Source organism: Boleophthalmus pectinirostris, unplaced genomic scaffold, assembly GCF_026225935.1.
Source record: "Boleophthalmus pectinirostris isolate CB_2022bp ecotype Guang Dong unplaced genomic scaffold, ASM2622593v1 HiC_scaffold_20, whole genome shotgun sequence".
NCBI classification, from domain to species: Eukaryota; Metazoa; Chordata; class Actinopteri; order Gobiiformes; family Gobiidae; genus Boleophthalmus; species Boleophthalmus pectinirostris.
The window spans coordinates 15,956,630-15,966,324 of NW_026571153.1; the positions used below are offsets into that span (position 1 = coordinate 15,956,630).

General features: G+C 37.8%; 1 long non-coding RNA gene across 1 annotated transcript; it reads right to left on the reverse strand.

Annotated features, from left to right (window-relative positions):
- Window positions 1-5,007: 5,007 nt before the first annotated feature.
- LOC129409670 (uncharacterized) lies at window positions 5,008-7,183 on the reverse strand. Its single transcript, XR_008632515.1, has 3 exons — window positions 7,052-7,183; window positions 6,551-6,679; window positions 5,008-5,089 (listed from the first exon to the last, which is right to left on the reverse strand). It is a non-coding gene; the product is annotated as an uncharacterized LOC129409670 (long non-coding RNA).
- Window positions 7,184-9,695: the final 2,512 nt, after the last annotated feature.

A 9,695-nucleotide genomic window follows, 5' to 3' on the forward strand; every position in this document is an offset into this window, starting at 1 on the left:
ATTATCTTTCAAACAAGATGGAGGATTTTGCCAATAACGCTCAATCCCAGTGGCTATTGACCAACTCTTACCCAAACCTTACAATTAAAAGTAATATTAAAAAATGGGTAATACTGCAATCAGTAATAGTTGATATTAGGGGTGTAACGATATCCAAGTCTCACGATACGATATCATCACGGTATGAATCTCACGGTATGATATTTATTGCGATATCGTGGGAAAGCTCAAGATATGGCTCACGATTAGGGATGTAACAATAGCCAAATCTCTTGGTATGATATTTTCATAATTTACATCTCACGGTTTGATATTTATTTTGATATTTTATGAAGCTAAGAAAAAAAAACTGTTAATATGCTACTTTTTCCTGTTAAAATGCCTTGTTAAGACTAAATCCAAAGAAGACAGACTTAAAAGTAGAACTGTTATTTCTTCTTGTAGTCTACATTGGAGCAAAGGATCATGGTCTATGTAGTTCCCAGTCTTTATTTATCTACTGCTGCACCATAACTCTTAATTTAAGCAAAGAGACTTGTAATTCGATATAATGTGAGGGGCCACGATATTATTGTGAGAACTTTGACGATACGATATCACGATATTTCTGTTACTGTTACATCCCTAGTCAATATAATCACACTTACATGTATGACTAAACAAGTGTAACCATTACCAATCCAGGACTTCACCAACTATAGTCAGTATCAGTTCTGGTAAAATGCCTCTAAAATCAAATAAAAAAACAACCCTTTCAACTGTACAAAAATATCCAATCACTATCTATTCCTAGAAGGAGCCCATGTATGGCCAGCCATAGAGCTCCATTCATGTAAATCAGTCGTGTTACTTGGTACTGTCACGTGATGAACAAATCTTGGATGCCCATTTTTAGCAGCAACAGCAGCAGCAGCCCATGTGAGGCCCATGTGCAAATGTGCTGCAGAGATAAAAACGACAGAACGCTGTAGTTTCTTGGGCTCGGATGGCGTGAGTAATACCCCCGTTATAATTTAGAGCAGGGAATCGCACGCTGACAAAGGCGGCATATGTTGGGTGAGTCAGTTCTGCGCAAAACTAAGGAGAAAAAAAGAGGAAAAATTAGATTGCTAAAGTGAAATGGTAATACTGAAGCAATATCACATCCAAAGAAAATACCTGTTGAATCAGAATTGGACAAGTTTTTCTGATTTGTTTAGTTCCACTTTAGAAGCATTGCTCCAAGTAAAAGTTTTAGTTTAGACTTGCACACACCTTAATGCGTCCTCTGCTGGCATTTTGGAGAGTATGTCTAGAGCTTTTTCCCCAGGTAAAACTTGCTTTACAACAGAAAACATGGCTGACAGGCAGCTAAACAAACTGATTAGTCTAAGGCTGGGATTGCAAGCTGATTTCAAGATCTCAGTTCAAAATTATGAATCTGTATTTAATTTATTCTTAATTAAAACGGTATATTTTAGTGAAACCGGATCAAACAACAATTCAGCAACAACATCTGATTTAACATGTTTCCTCCATCCACCGAAAAGTATTTTGTTTTGCAATGGGGGAGAGGGACGTTGGGGTCTCCATCAATCAGTTACATGGTTATTTGGTGCTCCCGGCCTGAAAAGTCTTAGCTAGCCTCGCGCCACCTAGTGCCTCCTCTCAATTTAATTTCTCTCCAGCGACTACATCAGGAATCAGAATACACTAGACAGTTTGCAAAAACCCCGGAAGTGCGAGTTCAGGCACCAGCCAATCAGCGAAGAGTAATACATTCTGTGTTGGCAACAATTCCCGAGATCAAGGATTTAAAGCTGGATCAAAGAGAATGTTTGGTGAATTTTATCAAGGGGAAAAACATTATTGCCCTTCTTCCTATGGGATTTGGGAAAAGCTTAATATACCAGTTAGCCCAGTTAGCGGCGCATTATATACATCACAACCAAATAGCAGTGATTGGTTAAATAAAGTACCTGCCTACCGTCGAGCGAACGAATCCTAATGCTGCGAGGTCAGACGGTTTCCATGAAGTGAAACCGGCTGATGAATCAGACTAGAAAAGTCTGGTAACATCTGTCAAATCAGTGACCAGTCAGTGGCTTATAAAAGATATGCTGAGTTTGAAAAGCTAGAGTAATTGTTTAGAAAATGAACTGTGTATGAACCATGAATTCGTGTGCAAGTAAAGAATTGTGACTTGGTTCACCTACACTCCCTACCTGATCCTTCTACACAAAGCCCACTGAACTTCTCTTGCCCTGACAGCCTGCATGGCGCTTTAGGAGCCAGTGAGTTGAGTTCTTTCGAAGGTACAGAGCTCCATAGCTGTTGTTGTGTTGTAACATTTATACAATAGATATTATTATTATTATACATTATTGATTGTGACTATGATTGATTGTGATTATACATTTATATAATTTATGTCTTATTGATAACAATTTCTTCCTATTTTTATTGCTACTTACTTAGAAGTTTATTACCCTTTTTTTATATATTTTTTTACTCTGTGTTATTGTAATATAATGTGATGTGTGAGCTACTGCGTCCAAGTAATTTCCCTTGTGGATCAATAAAGTCTGTCTAAGTCCAAGCCTAAGTAGTAAGTAGGAGCTTCGGGATATCAGCTATACTTTGATATACTCTTGATCATCTAAAAATACATTGAGAATTATTAAAGGACCCATATTATGATATTTTTTAAAATATGTTATAATATTACCTACAGCTTCACTAAAATCATTGGGATGATTTCAGCACTGGATCTGCAAATTTCTACTGAACTAAAAGGTAAAAGCCGTTAACTTGAAAACTACAACCACATGACATCATAAGGTGGAACAAAGCATTTTGAGCTTTGGAGATGTAGACAAAGGATTATTCAAACACGTGTGAATGAAACAAAACACAACTCCAGGTATGTTTTTGATGAGGTCACAACATTTTGACATAGCTTACAGCTCACAAGAATTAATTTTGTGTAATAAAGGACTTTAATTAACAAACTATCCAAATCAAGCTGAGCAGTCAACTGGCATTTCTGACTAATCATATGCTCTGAACTGGTCTTATTTGGATCAGAAACAGTTTTTTGTTTGACTTCAACATCAATAAGAAGTTCAGCATGTTCAATAAAGTAGCTATATACCTTATAGTCTAAAAGTTCAGTAGACTATACAGTATTCAATAGATAATGCTAAAATGTATGTGAGATACAAAGAAATCTCTATGCAAGGAAAAAAATGTAGGTATTAGAGTGTCAGTGGTGAAATAGAGATATCTCACTGGCTATTGATACTTTGCAGTGATGTCACACAGGAGGTGTTTTACACAATGTTCATATTAGCAAAATACGAAACTTTTTAAGATCCTCAGAAAACTCAAGAAAAAATGCTAAATAGATTTAAACAACACATTTTCAGGAGCCTGTGATCAATATGAGTACGTATGGTCCTGTTGAGTTTGATTTTCAACAAAAAGGTGAGAGTGACTAACTGAAAAATTGTCGCTGCTATTCTGACATGCCTCTATTTAGACACTGACATCTAATTGTGGGAGTAGAGGCACTTTACTATTTTTTTTAACCATTCTGCTTTTCCGACATGAATAATATTAACGTCATAGCCGCTTATACTTTGCGCTCCCACAAGATGCTTAGGTAAAGCACTCGATGAGAGAATACTTCGGCCACATAGGATACCAGACAATGGAAAAATGTCCTAACTGATAGTTGTGGTAAACAGTCATGCATTTTAAAAAAAAAAAAAAAAAATGTATAGGCTAGCCTTCGGAAAAATATCTAATCTAAAACAGAGGCTGCATGGGCCCTTTGTGCTTCATTCATTTCATCATGGGGAGAAAAAACATTTTACGTGTCGGAAATAGTGATACTAAAAAGTGTCGAAAAAACGGAACGTCTAAATAGAGACATGTCATAATGAAGGGATGTCGGAATAGTTGGCAGACCCCAAACTGTTTGGGGTACAGCTTGTAACTGTATTTTTATGTGTGAGAGACTTGTTTAATAGCACAAGTCTGCTCTTTCTGGTCAGATGCAAGTGCTAAAGTAAAGCTCTGATTAAGTCTAACTTCAGTAACAGATCTTAAGACGTTATGAGGTTTTTTCAGACCAAGAGTTTGTCGTCATACCTGACAGTTTGGACTGCTCACTAGCGCTCTTCCTCAGAGTGATCACATGATGTTACTGTGACGTGTCCAGTCAGCTGATTTATACAGGTTTTGGTGCTGTTTTCCTACCGGTGAAGGCAGTACGACAGCGCCATCTGCAGTCCGACTTCTTCAGGACAGTAACCCCGGTGTGTGAGAGTAAAAAGCCCCCTCGTCCCAGTTCATCATCCCATGAGCATTTTTCCGTATTTCGATTGCCTCTTTAATCCATTGGACTTTTTACATAAAGTATCGAAAGGCCAAATGAACTTCATTGGACTAGATCTTAAGACAGAGCAGTGCCTACAGTTAGCTTCATACCCAGAGGGAATGTTGACGGCATCAGCTGCAAAGTATCAGTTGTGCCAAATATATGCCTTTCCTTAAAACTGTAAAATCTTGCATGTGAAAACACCAAAACATCACACATGGCATCTATAGTATGTTGAGTTTTACATCACAAACTTGATCTCACATTCTTATCCTTCAAAGTTAATGTTGGAAGATCAAAGTTGCTTATGCATGCAAAAAGCAAATTCGAAAACATATGGTAAACAATTCCACGGTAGAAAACGGTGCTTCCCTGTTACCGTACATTTGTTGTAACTATCGCTCCATCTGACAGAGGAAATTAAACCTGGGCTGCGTCGCGCTTTCCCCGAGCTCCCCGTGGCTCTATTGTCAAACGCAGCAATCATGGCAAACACAACAGCGTACGCATACACTGGCATATACAGGTCTACAGTGGCAGGGAGGCAGAGCTGGGTTCATTATTCCAGTGTGCAGTATTGTAGAGGGGAATGTGAGATGAGACCACAGCGCTGATGCATAACCAGCAGCAAATCATGGCACATCAGGTTAGTGGAGCTGAACGCTGGAGCCGCTGGGCTGGCAGACAGACAGAGGATCTGAGCAGGAGGCTGAGAAGAACAGGCTACTATGGAAGAATGATAGGCCGTGTTAACAGGTATAAGGATGTTACAATATTCAGTTTTAGTGATACCATTAGAGTGAGCACTAGGAATATCCCAATTTTAGGATTACTCAAGAAAAATACCAACATGAGAACAGTAAAAATCTTTGTTTTCTTACATTTGCATAGTCTATACTGCCATTCCTTTTGTATGTGACCGCCTTTATGAAACCAGAATTTAATAGTAGAGTAGAAGTTGAAGGTCCTATATTACACAAAATTGATTCTTGTGAGCTTTAAGCCAGGTTAGAATATTGTTTCATCATCAAAAACATACCAGGAACTGTGTCTTGTTTCAGTCACACATGCTTGAGTAAGAATTTATTATTAGTATGTCTACATCTCCAAAGTTCTAAAATGCTCTGTGTGGTAGTTTTCAAGTGAACAGCTACCTTTTACCTTTTGTTCAGTAGAGATTGCGATTCCAGAGCTGAAATCATCCATATGATTCTAGTGAAGGTTTATGGAGTTTAAAAACACACGACATCACAAGGTGGAACAAAGTGTTTTCTGTTTGAGAGAAGAAATCAAACTAAAAATGCAGAATCTGTGTGTTAAACACGTGTGCAATGAAACAAAACACAACTCCAGGTATGTCTGTGATGAGGAAACATTATACCATAGATCAGAAAATAGTGATATGGGCCCTATAATGTCACATGGACAGTGAGAAAAACAACAATTAGTAGTTTACGATATAAACTGAATTGAAAATTACTCAAATTGACAATTGTTTGCAACTTTAAGGGCCCATATTCCACTATTTTCAGATCTGTTATAATGTTGTGTCCTTATAACAAACATACATGTACCCGCAGTAGGGTTTTGTCATTCACACACGTTTAACACACCTTGTATATTTAGGCTTTGTTCTTTTCTCAAACTGAAAACACACTGTCCCACCTTGTGTTTCAGTTTCAATTTCAGTCTTGGAATTGCCAATCTCTACAGAACTACAGGTAAACGGTAGCTGTAACTTGTTTCGCTTCATGACATCACAAGTTGGAACAGACCATTTGAGCTTAGACTAATAATAAAAGGTTTCTCAGACATGTGTGAATGAAACAAAACCCAACTCCAGGTATGTTTTTGAGGAGGTAACTGCATTATAACATGGCTAAATGTTCACAAGAGTCAATTTTGAGTTACTATAGAGCTATTAAATTTAGGTTATGGTTAAGGTACACTTCAATGGACCCATAAATGCGATTGGGATAACCTTAGGATTATTGTGAGCTGAATAACTGCAATATTTGTTTAACCAAATCATTTTGACATGAAAGTTACCTACTTGGCAGCATTGTGAAACTGGTCTATTGTAGTGTAATCAACAATGTGTTTAAAGTTAGAGTGACTATCACAAAATGTAACAAAAGTCAGACAAACTGTGTTTATTTAGTGGGAAATATTGCTTAAAACTCCTACCTCACAGCATCATTCCCAGACCAGGCATATTTTTGTGGAGACTGCGTGTTCTCTCTTCAGGATTCCTCTGAAAGATCTGGTTTCCTTATCCGGTCTCCACTCGTGCACATATAGGGTCCTCTGTAGATCCTGTAAAAAGATTCCAAATGTAAGACTCTCCTGGTTTAAAACGCTGTGGACTTGAGAAACTGAACTGATAACAACAAAGTTAATTTGCAATTAGTAATTAGCATCAATATCTAAATAGATGAGATGGGTGCTGAAGGGACAGGTGGCCACATATTAGCAAGTTGGATTTAGGCAGTGACAACCAGTTGGCTAAATGTAAGTAAGAAGCAATATTTTCTGGCTTATATTGATGTTGACAAGAGAGCTCTTTATTAGTAGACGAGTCATCAGAATAGATTCAGCCAATTAATTCAGCGTCTTGCAAAAATTCAAATATTTCTTCACAGTGAATCTTCAACACATTATCAAAACCCATAAAGTAAAGAGTGTTACCTGCTTATTGACTCCTTGATACCAGCTAAAAATGTATCCTCTTCGTACGTGACTGTTTAAAGCGTTTAACAAACACAAAAGAAGCATCGTTTCCATTTTTGTAACTCTCTTTAGCTCCTCGTGGCTGCAGGGATTTCGGCGTGTGGTAAATCACAGCCTGTGTTGTTGCACCACCTGGAGGCTCCTGGGAGAACTGCAGCCACAACAACAGGTCAGAGCCCCATAACCCGCGTCATAACCTCAAAGTAACGAGCCCAAAGTTAATCACATACTTGTCAAGACCCGAATCATTTTGTGATAAATATTTGGAGAGCAATGAAACGAGTTAAGAGCTGTAAAGAACTATGACAAGGACTTTGCTATAAAAGTGTTAAGACCCTTAAACAAAAACTAATCTATGGCCTATTTCATGTTTCCTTTTTCCACTACTCTGCTGTGTGATTTTCAGTCAGACCAAATTCACCTTTTTTATTTTTTGTATTTCTCAAAATGTATGTAAAAGAAAACATCTTAAGCCTATACTAATTGAACTGAACACTGTTAAATAAACAGAAATACTGTTTTTGCACATTAGTTTGAAGAATTTATTTAATGAAAAGTATTATGCTACACTCAGGTTGAATAAAATACCTGCAATATCTAAACATACAAACAATTCTCAGTGTTTGAGAGCAAACTATAGTTACTGCCTGTAGTGATGGAGGGTTTGCATTTGTAAATTTGTATAACACAAAGTGAGTTATTTATTTATGTGTGTTGTGCATTTGAACTGAGCTGGTGTGACTTTATCAGTGCACCTTCCTTTTGAACTCCTGCTGCATTATTAGCCCTTGTTCATGTCATTAAGTCTACGGCACTGATGGCCATGTGCCTCTTAATCAACACACTGACAAGTGGAAAACGGTAAATCTGAATGGATTGGTAAAATTAGCTGGGGTATTAATAGCCTATCAAGCCTCTGGAAGCAGCAGCTGCCACCAAGGGGAGAATGGGAGGCTTTGCCAAAGAGCTGAACACAGGCTGGCTGCCTCCTCCTCAGGGAGCGCCTGTGGATTGGCAGAGCTGGGTACAGACGAGTTACATTTACTTTTTGGATTATCGAGTTGCATAACACTACTTTTTACATACACTTTACACAAAATAATATTTTTAGTTACTAAATTTAGTCAATAATTTTGTAGCAGCACTATCCATGTCTATTGAGAATTTGAGCTTCTTGCTTTATAGGCAACATTTTGGGGACTAGTTTTTCATCATTCTGAAACCCATGTGCATGTTTCTTATTATATGTACAGAATATTTAAAGTTTGTGTTACTTATATCCAAAGAGTTGTCAGCTAACTCACTACCTCATACGTTGAGTTTTCCAGGAGGTACAGCAGTTTTCCCCATCAAACTACTACTCCATGAATTGCCCCAATGGCATTTAAAGATCGGTCAAACGCAAAGGACAAATTCTTCTTCTGTACCAATAAACTTTTACTTCAGGAAGGATTTGGATGGTTTTCCTCCAATAAACTGGAGTGATATTATACTGAAGACACAATAATACCCGTGTAATATTTCACTCTTCCCACCTCTGGAGATCGGACAGTACTGGGAACCTGTCCACCAGTTTTCCTTGTGACCCCAAAACAGCTACCGTCTCCAGCCAAGATAATAACAACCGACACACATCCCGCTCCCAGCCGCCAACGCTGGTGTTTTGAAGTTACTCGCTGTAGGCAAAGCTCTCCCACTTATCTTTACTCAACAGCTGCCATAACTTTTCTTGTTTTGATGGTTCATTACTATTTATTTGTGTGAGTTAAATATCTAGGAGAAAAACTAGCTTCTAAATGAAAACCGTTAGATAAAAACTGTCAATGGATCAGCCTTGCGATCATTAGTCGACATCAAAGTTGCTGGGAGAATGAAGAGGTTAAGACGCACTGGAGGGCCCCCTTTGAACAGGCATCTCTTATAGACCTACCACATATTAACTTGTATAACCCAATTAGAATAGGCTGGTGATAAACTCTGTCTGGGAATAACATCTTAGTTTGTAGAAGGGTGAGAATATACAAAATAAATAAATGAATTCAAATGCAATAGATAATCAAAGTGACTATTGTTTTGGCCTGTCTGAGCAATCGGGTGAATCTAAAATCAATTACGAGCCCTCAAAGGGGAGTACTTCAAACATCCGCGACTTCATTCCTTTCGTAACAAGCTTCATATTGATCCTGCTTTGGCAAATGAGAACTGACGGAGGTTTACTCACAACAGTCCAATGAGAGCCATGAGTGACAAATAACACTGAGAAACAAAGCTTTTCTAGACTGACAGGATAACGCAGCCTATAGGAAAGGGGTCATCAAACTAAGGCCCGCGGGTCGACTATGAATCCTCAAAAGTTGTCATGGCCTATTTTTTTTTTTATTACTTTTTGGCAAATAACAACACGTCTGCATCTTGTATTTTGTTGATTTTATATGATGATATTAATATGAAGTATTTATATTTATATTTAACTAATTATATGACGTATTTACATTTACAAAGAGTCCTGAAGTGTAGTTAAGGAGCAAAATGGCTCGTGTTAAAGTACGAAAAGTTGACAGAGAGTGCTGAGTTTTCAAAGAACAGTGGACGACTGATTATT